Raw genomic sequence first — 14,096 nt, forward strand, 5'->3', positions numbered from 1 at the left:
AAATACTTTATACATAATCCTAGCTAATTCTATAGCAACCATTGCTCTGCTACCAAGTATAATTACTGATGCAGTGCTCCTCAAGAAATAATTTCTAAAGACATGTCACCTCTCCCTGAAGTAAAATTTCTAACATACTCTCAAACAGTGGGGCCATATCACTGCGAATCACTCTAAAAACACTTACTATTTACTTCATGGATCGGTGAAATTCAAAGGAAAAGCTGCTGTATCATAGTGGAGTGTCTAAAAACTAAGTTATGTATTTATACTATTTACACCTGCAGTTTTAGATATATTTACCATGGTTTCATAAAATACGGCATTTTATTAGACACACCACCATTGAGATCAATGGATCTACTTGTAAAAATTAGGCGTAGAAAAACTTAAGACCAGCTTCATTCTCTATTTATCTAATTTTTATTAATAGCAAATTCAGCATGTCTAAAACTATTCACTTTATTTATTTTATTTCAGAAAAACTCAACATTTAAAATATAAGGATTCAGTTTCAGGACAGTTAAATCATTTATTTAAAAAAATCTCAAGAATAGATATTTTCATTATTTTGAATAGATCAGATATTAACAAAAGACTGATAGTTCCCAAACCATTCACCTATTCTCCTAACATCCCTAGCTAAACTCACAGATAAAGTGCATTTCCCTGTAAAAAAAAACAGAGTTAGGCAGGTTTCTTACATCTCAGGAAAATCGGCAATCCTGCAGCATTTCAGGAGGAAATGGAAGGAAGCGATCCCCTTCCGTAAAATCAGCACTTTTTATACCTTTTTCACTAGCTCTATCTAAATAAAAGTATATCTTTTAACATAAATGTGAGTTCTGAGTGGACAATTTTGGGGTGGATGAGCATCATCTCGTCATCGAAACTCAAGTTTCCTTCCGTCCGCAATTTTTCTAATGGGTCTATTGTTTTATTCAATGTCCAGCCTAGTCCGGTTCTCTACTCGCAACGTTCCACAAGTTTCCCACGTTCTGTACCACTGTGCTCATCACTTGGCAGACATCTGCACTTCCAGTCCAAATCGACCTTGAACCTCAGTCCGTCCGGGCTCAAGCTGCTCACATTCAATTCTCGCACATGCGCAGTACTTTTGTGACCACAATAATCGAGTGACTCCATTTTCTCTTAGGCCTCACGATTCAGAAACGGGAACTATCATAGAAACAAACACAAATGAACATTAATTTAAATTGTTTAACCCTTCTGTTTACCTCCCCCCTTACTAAGGTTTTCCCAATTAGTATTTACCTAGCAAATCCCTACATTTAAACGCAATATACTTACTTTATCTTCGTGTGTTTACACAAAGACACATAAACAAAAGCACGTTTATGCCGGATTCCATTATCTTGAAGCTGCTTATTAGTTTTAACATGACGAAATTACATAATTAGTTAATTATAATTGCAACACAAGCAAGATTAATTTCCCACGTATATTTGTGTAGGTGCATTTCTTATCACCCAAAAATTTGCACATTTTTAATTTTCCCAGAACATGTTCCAAATTCTTCTGGTTAGTATTTTTACACTTTAGTATCCTTTTCTCTTGTCTCTTTAAAGACTTTCTCTTGAAACTCTTCCATTTCTAAATCACCTTTTTCTCTTTGAATGAATGAATGAATGAATGAATGAATGAATGAATGAATGAATGAATGAAGCGGTTCTTATATTGCGCAAACTTAGCCCAATGGGCGTCAAGGCGCCTAAATCAAATGTGGAGGTTAAGACCCCTCTCTGCAGCATTATCTCATAGGTAAACCCTCTTGAAGAAGAAAGTTTTAAGAGGCTTTTTAAATGACTCTATTGAGGGAAGAGTTTTTATTTCAATAGGGATGGAATTCCAAAGCTGAGGGGCAACCACGGAGAAGGCTCTGGCTCCCCATCTAGCAAGTTTAAAACGGGGCACAACAAGTTGACAGAGTTCCGCAGAGCGAAGGTCTCTTGTAGGAACATAGCGCGAAAGAAGAGAACCCATGGCACTTGAGGGACCTTCTGTCAATGCTCTGTAGGCCAGACACAGAATTTTAAAGGAAATTCTGTGCTGGACAGGAAGCCAATGAAGGTCTTTCCTGGCCACAGTAGCGGAAGAGGATTTCAGGAGGGCCAGGACAAAGCGCGCTGCAGCATTCTGCACAATCTGCAGTCGGTGTAAAAGGCTTTTGTTGGCTTCCATATACAGAGAGTTACAATAATCTAACCTTGAGCCCACCAGGGCGACTGCAACCTGTTTGCGAGCCTGGGGGGAAAGATATCAGCGGATTCTGTTAAGTATCCTGATCACACCCCAGCAGGTGGCCACGGTCCTGTTGACTTGTAGGGACAGAGAAAGTGAGGTGTCAAATATTACACCAAGGTTTCTGGCAGATTGAGAGGGAGTGGGGCAGATGCCAAGAGAAAGTGGCCACCACTCACTCGACCAAACATCTTGGTTTTTCCCAAAGATCAGCACCTCAGTCTTTTCGCTGTTCAGTTTGAGGGAATTTATAGTCATCCAGTCTGCCACATACTGCATGCATACCCTGAAACTGGCGGCAGATGTCCTGACAGAGGAGTGAGCCAGTGACACCATGATCTGGGTGTCATCTGCGTAGGATACCACCTCCATCCCCTGTGATCTAACTAGTCTTGCCAGGGGAGCCACATAGATGTTGAATAGGGCCGGAGCTTAAGGCCGACCCTTGTGGCACCCCACACTGCAGTGACTTAGCAGGGGAGAGGTGGTTCCCAAGCATCACTCTCTGCTCCCTATCCAAAAAAAAGGAATTGAGGAGGCTCAAGGCCGGTCCCATAACACCAGCATCCCTAAGCCGAGATGTAAGAATGGCGGGGGACAGGGTGTCGAACGCGTCCGTGAGGTCTAACAGAACCAAAACCGTAGTTTGGCCAGCGTCCACTTTGCGTCGGATGTTATTGACCACACAAGTGAGAGCGGACTGAGTGCTGTGATGTTTTCTGAAACCATGTTGCGTGTTATCAAGGTATTCAGATGAATCAAGGAAGGAGGACAAATGAAGGTTCAGATGCGCCTCGAGCATCTTAGCGGGAGCGGGAAGGAGGGAAATCGGTCTAAAGTTTTTCAAAAGGGCCGGATCGAGGGACGGCTTCTTAAGAAGAGGTTTAACAATCGCCTTCTTCCATACAGGAGGAAAAGAACCCTGAGTGATAGCTTTGTTCATAACCTCAAGCATGGGAGGAAGAAGGCTATTTCTACATTATTTCAGTTTTTTCAGTGGAAGAGGATCCTGGGGGGAGGCAGATTTGGTACTGTCAAGTAACAGGTTAAATCCTTCCAGGGATAAAGATGGAAATTCCATGAGTAGGCGGGAAGGATCTTTGCCTAAAGAGTCGAGACTGGATATGACAGGCGGGATGCTTTGATCCAGAGCATGACACTGAGCTTCTAAAGAGACATGTATATCAAGAATTTTTTTATGAAAGAAGTCAGAAATATTATTGCAAAGCTCTTGCGAACTAACTACGGGGTCTGGGATTTGTAGGGAGCATAAGGTGTCGGCGATTTTAAAGAGCTCCCTAGAAGAGGAGAGAGAGCTGGTGAGATTGGAGAAGTACTCCTGCTTCTCTGTAACCACTCTTCGTTTGTATTCCCGCAGTGCAGACTTGTGAGCCTCTCGATCACTAGGGTCCCAAGATTTCCTCCAAATTCTTTCACTGCTCCTTCTCTTCCTCGTCGTTTGTGAATCATTTACTTTAATGACTTTCTAAAATTCCTTCTTTTTCTATATATGCAACATAACCTTATTATTAAAATACTTTTACTGTTACTGGAATTAATTTTTTTATTTTTAACTGAACTACATATTTCTTGAAACCAATGTTTAATAGCTGTTAATCTTTTACCAAGTCGTTCAAGGATACCATCAACCTCCAGTGGTTAAATTTTTCTATGCAAATCCGTAATATTTGTAATATACTTTTCAATGTTTTGACTTTTATCTGGAATGTATGTACAGCAGTGCTGTACCTTCAAAATTCGACAAACTCCTCCTGATTTTGCTAATATTATATCAAGTGCAAGACAATTTTTCATTACCATAGTTCTCAAAGCAATCATTTTAGTGTTTACCATTAGAAATCCACCAGCTGTATCTGTTGACAAGCGATCTACTATCGTTGACAATCTTCAAATTCGATTTGCATTGAAAGATATTCCCACTGCTGGTATCAGTGCTCCAAAAACATCACCTATTATTTCTATAACACTCTCTCTTTTTCTATGACTTAAAGGTTTACCTATCTCATGAATTCCATTTGTTCCTCTGACAACAAAGAACAGATGGCGGATTTGCTTAAGACGATTAGCACATCATAGACACATATTCCCTTGTTCTGAGTTTATACAGTTTAATCTGATCACTTTGTAGGAGTGCAAGTCCGGTAGAGTGCTCATCCACCTAGTAGCACCAATCAATGATAACCTACCCACTCAAGGCAAGGCAGAGTATCATAAACAATTTGTAAACAAATACCAGTGCACATCCCTTTCAGTCACTTTTATCCAATGGGCATCCAGCCACGACAATCCAATATTTTCAATATTCTTTCTGTCCACAAATTTCTATGCACAATGTTCGTTGGTATTCAATGTTCGTTGGTATTCAATTTTCTTTTTATTTCTTTCTTGTCACACTGTCACAGCCGACGCGCGTTTCGCCCTCCGCGGGCTTTTTCAAGGCTGTAATTTGCATATAAGATATATCACCATATCAGTTTTGTACATTATATGCCACCTTCACATTGACAGTACCTATTAATATAGGTCTGATGTTACACAATTGAGTTATACCATCACCACTTGTGAAAATATGGCGTGCGCCTCATATTGATCAGGTTTTTAGTCATATAACAGGATACATTTTTTGTTGTTATCATGAATAGAGGGCACACCTACTACATGCGATCACCCTACTCCGTTAACCCTTTTTTTAAAAGAAGATGTTTCAGGGTAACCACTGAGAAAAAAAAATGATAATATTATTTAACTATTCAGTCAGCTAAATATTCACAGACTCTCGGTAAGGTTAATAAAGTTTTTCTCAAAAAATTGATTTGAATTGCTTATTGCATACGGTTACAAATGCAAACAATGAAATCCACAAGTGAGAATAACATTAGCAGATGTAAATAATATCAAACTCATACAATTAACGATACAAGAAGGAGTGGATAGATACAGAGATATCATTTTCAGCAAACATTGATGTGCAAACAATGGGGCCGATTCACAGAACTAATCTGAGATAAAATCCTAAACTTACTACCTTTGGTACTCACTGAAGGCATTTAGTAGTAGTATATTCAGGACTCCTAACTTTACTACTACTAAACTAAGACAAAATCCTAACTTTACGACTTTCGGTATTCACAAAAGGCATTTAGTAGGAGTCCTAACTTTACTACTACTGAATGCCTTCTATGAATACCAAAAGTAGTAAGTTTAGGATTTTATCTCAGTTTAGTAGCAGTAAAGTTAGGATTCTGTGGTTTGTGCCTTTCAGTCTCTAATGGTTACTCATCCTACTGTTGGTGGTGAAGAAGGTTGCATCAATGGTATTGAGCTGCATGGTCCTGATTTTGTCTCAAAGTTTCCTGAGGTATTCAAGGATGAGATAGGTTCCATTAGGAACTTTGAACACAAAATCAAGCTCAGGGGTAGTGCTTTTCCTGTTGTTCATAAAGTGAGGCCTGTTTTGCTGAGTGTGAGGGATGCTCTTAAAAAGTTATTGCAAAAGTTAGTTCCTAGGAAAGTTATTGCTTCTATAGAGTCAGTGGAATGCGTCAGTCCCATTGTTGTTATACGGAAAAAGTCCAAAGAGCTCAGGTTGTGAGTGGATCTTAGCACACTAAATGAAAACATAGTGGTAGATTGTCAAGATTAAAGAAATGATAGCGAGTGTTGGGGAAGCTAAATTCTTCACGCTTATGGAAATGCGTTCAGCGGGTCACCCGATTCCCCTCACAGAAGGGTCTCAAGAGCTAACCACTTTTGTTACGCCGTTTGGTGTGTTTACATTTCTACATCTTCCTTGTGGTCTGCCCTCAGCTGCCAGTGTGATTCAGAGATTCATGGATGCTAAGCCAGGTGAGGCAGCTGGTATCTAGGCTTTCCGTGGTGATGTAATAATTTTTGCCAACTCTGTGTATGAACATGGCGCCATTCTTGACAGGGTGTTATGACTTTTCAAAAGAGTGGGTGTCACAATTAGGGCTTAGTGTAACTTTCTTGTTCGGGAGCTGGACTATTTGGGACACTGTATCACTACTGAGGGCATCAAACCTACATTTTCCCTGGTGCAAGCCATTGTAGAGGCTTCCCCAACTATGTATAAAGTTTGACTTCGTTCTTTTCTAGGACTTAGAGCCATATGTATCAAAAAAGAGTTTTGCAATTCTCAAATTGCGATTTTTAGCGAATCGAAATTAGAGAATTGCAAAATGCAATGTATGTAGGATTTGCAAAAAATTTTGCGAATCCTACATTTCCTTATTTGCGAATTGCAAATTGAGATTCGCAATTAAGGAATACCTTCCCATTCATTCCTATGGGCTATGAGGCACATAGGAATGAATGGGAAGGCATTCTCAATTTGTGATTACCAATTAGAGAATCGCAAATTGAGAATGCAATTTCAAGGTTGCAAGGGTGCCAAAAGGATACCCTGTTGCACACCTGAAATATGCTTGTGTGCACATTTTGCCCACATACATGCCCTAAGGGCTTTTATTGCGATATATGGCACTTTTAAAAAATCAAAAAAGTGCTTTTTTAAAGAAAATCGCAAACTTGAAGTTGGCTGGTAATTTGCAATTTCTTATGGCCAAATAGCAAATGTCTGGTGCTTCCAAAATTGCATTTAAGGAATCGCAATTTGCAATTCCTGAATTGCATTCGCAAAATAGAGAAACACAAATTTTGCAATTCTCCATTTTGAGATGGCCTTTTGGGATGATACATCCAAAAAGGCTTTTTCCAATTCGCAAACGGGAAAAAGGCTTGATACATATGGCCCTAAGTGAATATTACTGAGGTTTATTGAAGGATATATCTTTGTGGTTCAGCCCTTGAGGTTTCTGCTCAAGAAAGGTGCCAAGTTTATGTGGGACAATGTGTGTGAAGAAGAGTTCTTATCAGAGAATGATTACATATGCCCCAGCACTTGCACCTTTTAACTCTACTAGTAAATGTTTTCTAACAGTGGATGCCAGTCAGATGGGTTTAAGAGCAGTGATTTTGAAGTGGGTTGGGGCAAAGAACTGACAGTGGCTTTTGCTTCTCGTTGCCTCAAACAGCCAGAAGTCAACTACTTCACCATTGATTGGGAAGCTGTTGGTTGTAGTTGGCCAGTGGAGAACTTCAGAACGTTTTTGTGGGGGGTCCAGATTTGAGATTTTTACCGACCAAAAAACCTCTGTTTTATATGTTGGATGGGAGTGGCACTGGTAAGGCATCGTCTAGACTAGTTAGGCTGTTGGCACGCCTGCAAGAATTTTCTTTCATCATGAAAAAAGTTCCTGGTGGTAAAAATTGTAGGGCAAACTGTTTATCGAGGGTACGCCTGTCGTGTGATATGGGTTTGGAGAGTAAGGAAGATGTGGAGAGCGTTGTGGTTTGGCTGGAAGACAGGTTAGACAACAAAGCGTTATATTCAAAGACTAAATGGTTGGAGGCACTTGAATCTGTGTTGAAAAGGGGAGTGGGTTTCATCACAAAGGTTCCTTTAGACTAAGCAGGCCCTTTTGACATGCTACCCGCTGAAAAACAGTTTCTTTTAGTCCTGGTGGATTACTTCTCTAAATGGGTATATTTCAAGTTTGCCAGTTCTTCTACGTCATGTGTGAGGAAAGTATTTCAGTCAGAGAGTGTGCCTTACTTTTTGGTTACTGACAATGGTACAAATTTTACCTCTACCTTGATGAAGAAATTCCTTATTCTCAATCCTATCACTCACATGCAGGTAGCATTTTACTCTCCCACTTGGAATGGTTTGGTGTAGAGAGTCAACTGGTTTTGAAGGAAGGTATACAGTCTACTATAGCTAGTGGTGTAGAGGTGGATGGAAGACTTTCTAAGACAAACATTGTAGGCATATTTGGTTACACCCATGGTAGCATAAGGGTGTCTCCGTTCAGATTAATAAGAAAACATGAGCCAAGATCTAACTTGTGTCCTGACTTGTTGAGACATTTGACTGCCACTGAGAGTGACACTGTAGTGCGTAGTTGGATTTCTCAGTCATTGCAAGAGTCTCAAAGACGTTCCAAATAATTATTTAATAGAAAGAAAGGGGTGAAAGAACTTGTTTTTAAAATTAATGACTGGGTACTCATTAAGGAAACACACAGGGTCTGCAAGGGCGAATCAAAGTTACCGTCCCCTGTAAAAATAGTCATAGTGCATAAAGGTGCAGTTTTAATTGTTTACACAAAGTAGTGAAGCAAGAGAATTTTTGTTAAGATCATGCAAACGCAGGTTGGAATGTTGGCTAAGACAGGTGTGTCCACTAATCTTGCTGGTTCATGGTGGATGTATACAACTGATAGCGCTTCAGAGCCGAATTCTCTGCAGGAAGTTGGGGGTGTGGAAAAAGTTCAGCGTGTTGTCCTCACGGCATCAAATGTAAATGTGGAAAGAGAAAATGCGAAGTCGGTTCTGGGCAGACCTACTAGCAAGCAGGCTTGCAATGTGGGTTGCCCTGCTAAGTTTAAAGATTTTTACATGCAATAGTTGTTTTTTTTTTTATTTAAAAGGGGGATGATTATGTAGTAATGCTTCTCTGACAGGCGCTCTTTAATGTGTGAATGTTGATGCTATGGCTAGTTGGACATACACTGCTGTTAAGACAGAAGTCGATTAAGTAGAGGAAAAAGTACATTTATTTGAAAGAAATGTCAATAAACAAACCCACGAACTGTGGGTGATAAAGGTCAGCAGGGAAACACCTAGTAAGGTAGAATGCTACACCATTCCAATGACATCACTTAAATAATGCACGAAGGTTCTATAATGACATAACACAATCTAGCATCAATGATAGGCTAGTAGAAGAAGGATGCAAATGGGAAGAGAAGACCTACAAAGGAAATGAAAGAAATAAAATAAAGCATGTTTATAACATCTCCCTTTTTTCTGAAGAAAACAGAAGAATCAATATAGTACGAAATTCTCAAAATGCTTTGGTATCCTGACAGTTCTACCAAATGAATTCTGTTTTACATGTTGATTTACAGTTGCCCTCTGTTCATTGGAAACGGGATGACAGTTTATAACATCATTTGTACAGTTAGTCTTAGTATTGTCCTGCACAGTTGTATGGGTATCTATAGTCTCATTTATATCGTCAAGAGAATTGTTAGTATTTTCATTTACAAAAGTATCATTGGCAGGGCCGTCAAAGCTTACATTACTTGTATCAAAACTACAGTCAGTAGAAATAGCATCTTCACTATCCATCATACTGATGGAGCAAGGATTCGCACGTAACGCGACTTGGTTGTAATCAGTCCTCTCGACATAACGTTAATATACTAATCAACATGTTTGTTCTTTTAATATCGCATTTCACATAAACATTGGGTATCTAGAAGAAGCTTGCATATGTGTTTCTACTAACGATAATCTGCTTGCACTAAAATGGCTGCTGCTACGCGAGATTTCTTACTGCGCATGCGTCTGTCATACTCACGTGACATGACGTATCTTTCGCTTGGAGGGAAACTTTCGCTTCTGCGCACTAGAATTAAAATGGCTGCTCTGTGTAACCGCATGCATGAAGCTTGCACTGCTGCTTTTGCTAAGCTGTTTGTTCTGCTTAAACTTAACGCAATAGTTAAATATAAAGTAATGGGAATAGAGTAGAGATAAGTGGTATACAGTACATTCATTTATTATGTGTTCGTAAACTGTTTCTTTTCTATTTCTTACATATAACTCATTTGGGCCTGACGAGATCCCACTGCATCCATTTTGGACATGCGCAAAAGGGAATCAAGGGACGCTTCAGAGATGGCATTGAATGGTTGCCAGGAATAGTCTCATCCAAGATGCGCCTGGGAAGCTGACCCTTTACCTCTATCAGAGGAAGCTCTAATATAGAATGTTAATACAATGTATTCACTAATAGAACATTCATTGTCGGTGGAATAAAGATGTCATGAGAAAATAAAATTTGATGGGCGGGAACACTATTATAATATGCATTGGTAAAAGTTACATTTTGGTATGGTGTGATGACCTCTCCTCATTCTTTGTCCAATCACATTTGGGAATCCTTACACTTGCAACATTGAGGGGTGGTACATTGACCTGAAAAATAGTATAACTAGGGTAGGCTTAGCTAGTTAATTTGTCCGACTTGTCCGAATAGCTGACCTGTCACTGACCCAACGCACTCAATAGGTGACCAAGAGCAGAGGGCTGCGGAGCACTATGACAGAAGATTCGATAACCCAATTGTGGTTCAGGGAAGCTGAAGTGCTGGCGAAGCACTTTGTCGGTGAAATCGATAACCCAATCGGGATTCTGGCTGTTACTGCAGAGAGGGAGTAGCACAGGCGTTGCAACTGAACTGTGGGTGCCGGTCTTAACCTTTGGTGGTCCTGTCCTGACCAATTTGGCTTTACCTGTCCTGATTCTGATCTGCACCTGCTAGCCTACTGGCAACTGCAACTTTCGTGGTTCTGTCCTTAAACTGACCTGTATGCAGGGATGGTCTTCACACCATTCTAGGTAAATATAAATTTGTGTGGGTTTGTCATTGTTTGTTCCCTTTCTCTTTACCCTTCCTACCGTTAAAGTTTCTATTGCTTATTATGTTCCCTTGTCTTACCCTCCCTTTGATAAAAGCTCAAAATCAATTTTGATTGCATATTGTATTCCATTTCTTTCCCTCCCTATTTTGCTAAATGGTTGAAATCTGTTTAATACATCTTCTGCATAGTTATATTCTAGTATTGATGTTCATGATTGAGAGTCTTTTGGTGTTTAATCTTTGGATCATGACCATTTAAGAAACTTAGATAAAGATTTTAAAACTTCCTGAGTCTATGATTATTACATGAGTGCAAACGTTATTTTCTCTATCTATCTTCAATGTAACACCCTGATCCAATAGGTTTACAGGTACCAGCGACAAGTATTGGTAAGTCAATGGTATAGAACCTAGTAAGTGAAATAGACTGGTAGTAGAGTGAAGGTTACCTGATTAAATTATGAGTAATTGATTATGGGCCCAGGTGAGTATGGTAAATTTATAGACGAGTGACCTGCACGCTCTATCAATACTAACTTCCAATATGTCATCAATTAGAACATAATTTTTCATGAGCATTTTCTCCTTTCCAGGTTTTAATTTAACAATATCACTTTTATTCCACCATCCTTTCTCTCCGAGATAAACAGCACCTCTGGAGACCTCTTTAACAAGAAACTGTGAAGTGAATGTAGACTCACCCTTCTAAACTCTGAACGGTTTTTTAATGATGACCCAATCTCCTTTCTGAAACACTTTGTTTTTAGCTTTGTTGCTCATGTCACTATACTGTTTATTGATTTTTTGTTTTTCAACTTTTTTGCTTTGTACTGTTGTTTCTTTGTCATCAATTTATTTGTAATCTGTGTTCTTTTTAAACCAATCTCCAAATTTCGGAGTAAGTGCTTGTTGGACTTGGCCTTTTTGGGCTAAAGTTCGCTAAACTTTTTGTCTTCCCTTAGACCTTTTTTCTGACATGGTGTTGCCAACTTAAATGCTTTGGGCACTTTGCCACTGCTGATCAGTGTTAAAGTGCAAGTGATCCCTGTGTAAAGTGTAATGGTAATTGGTTGTCCATGATTGGTATATTTGCCTTACCAGTAAAGTCCCTAGTAAAGTGCACTATTTGTGCCAGGGCTGGTAATGCAAATGCTACTCATGGGCCTGCAGCACTAAGTTGTGCCACCCACACAAGTAGCTCTAAAGAGAGAACTCAGTCCTGCCACTGCAGTGCCTGTGTGCAGTTTGTTAAACTGCCTTGTTGTCCTGACAAGTGCACCCACTTACCAGGCCTTACCCTTCCCTTTCCATGCACATCAGACACCCCTATGGTAGACCCAAGGTACCCGCCTGGGCATGATGCAGTGTCTGTGAAAGGTAGGACATGTGCTGAGGTGTGTACCATGTCCTAACAGTGAAATACTCTCCATTTCGTTTTTCACTGTTGCAAGGCCATCTTTCCCATATGACAGAATAGGGAAAGATGGGTAATGTGTTTCCAGCCTATCTTCCCATAGGCTTAATATGGAGAGGTGAAGTTTAGTGTGCATGTAATCTCACAATTTAATAACACATCTTTTGGTGAAGGTGGTTTTAGAATTGTGTGTTTAGAAACCATGCTTTTAGAAGTGGCTGGTTTCTTTGTTCTAACAATTCTGTGTTTCTCTGCCTGGTTGTGGATTGACTGTCTAGATTTGAATGTGATAGGATCTGGGAAATGTCTTGACCCAGGGGAGGAGGTGAGACAGCAATAGGCTGACCTGCATCTGGAGTATAGGGTGGAGGAGTAGCCCCTGGAGGTGAAAAGGCCTGGGCGGCTGCCATAAAACAATTGCTCCTTCTCCTGCTGAGTGATTGAGGATCCAGACCTCTACTAATCAAAGGAAGAAGGTGTCACTGGCAGGGAGACACCCAGAACTTATTTGGAGAGGGGTCACTGCCCCCTGAACACAAAGACTTCAAAGACATCTAGGGGTATAACTATGAGAGGTGAAACCCCTGAACGTTGGACTGATCAAGATTGAAAAGGATTGAAAACTACTTTGTGGTCAAGAGGAACCTCTGCCAAGGAAGAACAGCTGAAGAGACTGAAGAGAAGAACTGACCCTTGCTGTGTGTTCTGGGGATGGCCTGCAGTTTGCTGAATAAACCAAGGAGAGGCTAAGGGACTATGCTGTGTGCGTGTGCTTTTTGCAGCCTGAGACCTTTGTAAGAACTGCCCCGCAATAGTGTACAACCGGAGTCCAAGGGAGTATCAGCAAGGCTGTGTGCGTGTGCCCTGTTGCAGCCTGAGACCTTCATGTGATTGTCCTGTGATCGTGTACACACGGATTCCAAATGAGTCTCAGCGCTGCTGTGTGCGTGTGCTTCATGCAGCCTGAGACTTCCGGGAGGATTGTCCTGTGATCGTGTGCACCCGTAGTCCAAGTGAGTCTCAGCAATGCTGTGTGCGTGTGCTTTGTGCAGCCTGAGACCTTCATGAGGATTGTCATGTGATCATGTGCACCCAGAGTCCAAGGGAGTCTCAGCGATGCTGTGTGCGTGTGCTTTTTGCAGCCTGAGACCTTCGTAAGAACTGCCCTGTGATTGTGTACACCCGGAGTCCAAGTGAGTCTCAGCGACACTGTGCTGTGTGTGTGCTTCGTGCAGCCTGAGACCTTTGTGAGGATTGTCCTGTGATCGTGTGCACCCGCAGTCCAAGAGAGTCTCAGCGACGCTGTGTGCGTGTGCCCTGTTGCAACCTGAGACCTTTGTGAGGATTGTCCTGTGATCGTGTACACCCAGAGTCCAAGTGAGTCTCAGCAACGCTGTGTGCACGTGCTTCGTGCAGCCTGAGACCTTCGTGAGGATTGCCCTGTGATTGTGTGCACCCGGAGCTCAAGTGAGTATCAGCGACGCTGTGGTGTGTGCCTCGTGGCAGCCTAAGACCTTCGTGAGAAATTGCCCAGTGACTGTGTGTCCCAGAGCAGTCTTTTTCTCTGCTTCGATCAACATCGTGACCAGAAGTGCTGCAATCATCATTGCCATCGGTCCGGACTGGCATCCCCAGAGAAGCTGCGGGAATTCACCGCCACGGCCCAAGCCTGCTTTTGCCAAAGAGAGACCTCGAACCATCACCTTCGGGGGTCCAAGTTCCACTGCCCAAGATCAACTAAGTCGCATCGGAGGCCCAATCCGTGAGTGGAGGGGAGGAGAGTGAGATCGTACCCCCAGGTAACACTCAGCAAGCATGCGTGTGTCGCCGCCTGGGGTGGGTTGTGTGCTGCAAGAGAAACGCTCCTGCCCTTTCCCATCTTTGCGG

General features: G+C 41.3%; 1 long non-coding RNA gene across 1 annotated transcript in view; it reads right to left on the reverse strand.

The window, feature by feature from the left end:
• Positions 1-512: 512 nt before the first annotated feature.
• Positions 513-14,096, reverse strand: part of LOC147728384 (uncharacterized) — a 39,907-nt gene continuing 26,323 nt past the window's right edge. Inside the window, exon 3 of the long non-coding RNA XR_015309373.1 lies at positions 513-1,179. This is a non-coding gene — a long non-coding RNA (uncharacterized LOC147728384). The remainder of the gene's footprint in view (positions 1,180-14,096) is intronic.

Source organism: Lissotriton vulgaris, chromosome 3_1, assembly GCF_964263255.1.
Source record: "Lissotriton vulgaris chromosome 3_1, aLisVul1.2, whole genome shotgun sequence".
In the NCBI taxonomy this organism is placed as follows: domain Eukaryota; kingdom Metazoa; phylum Chordata; class Amphibia; order Caudata; family Salamandridae; genus Lissotriton; species Lissotriton vulgaris.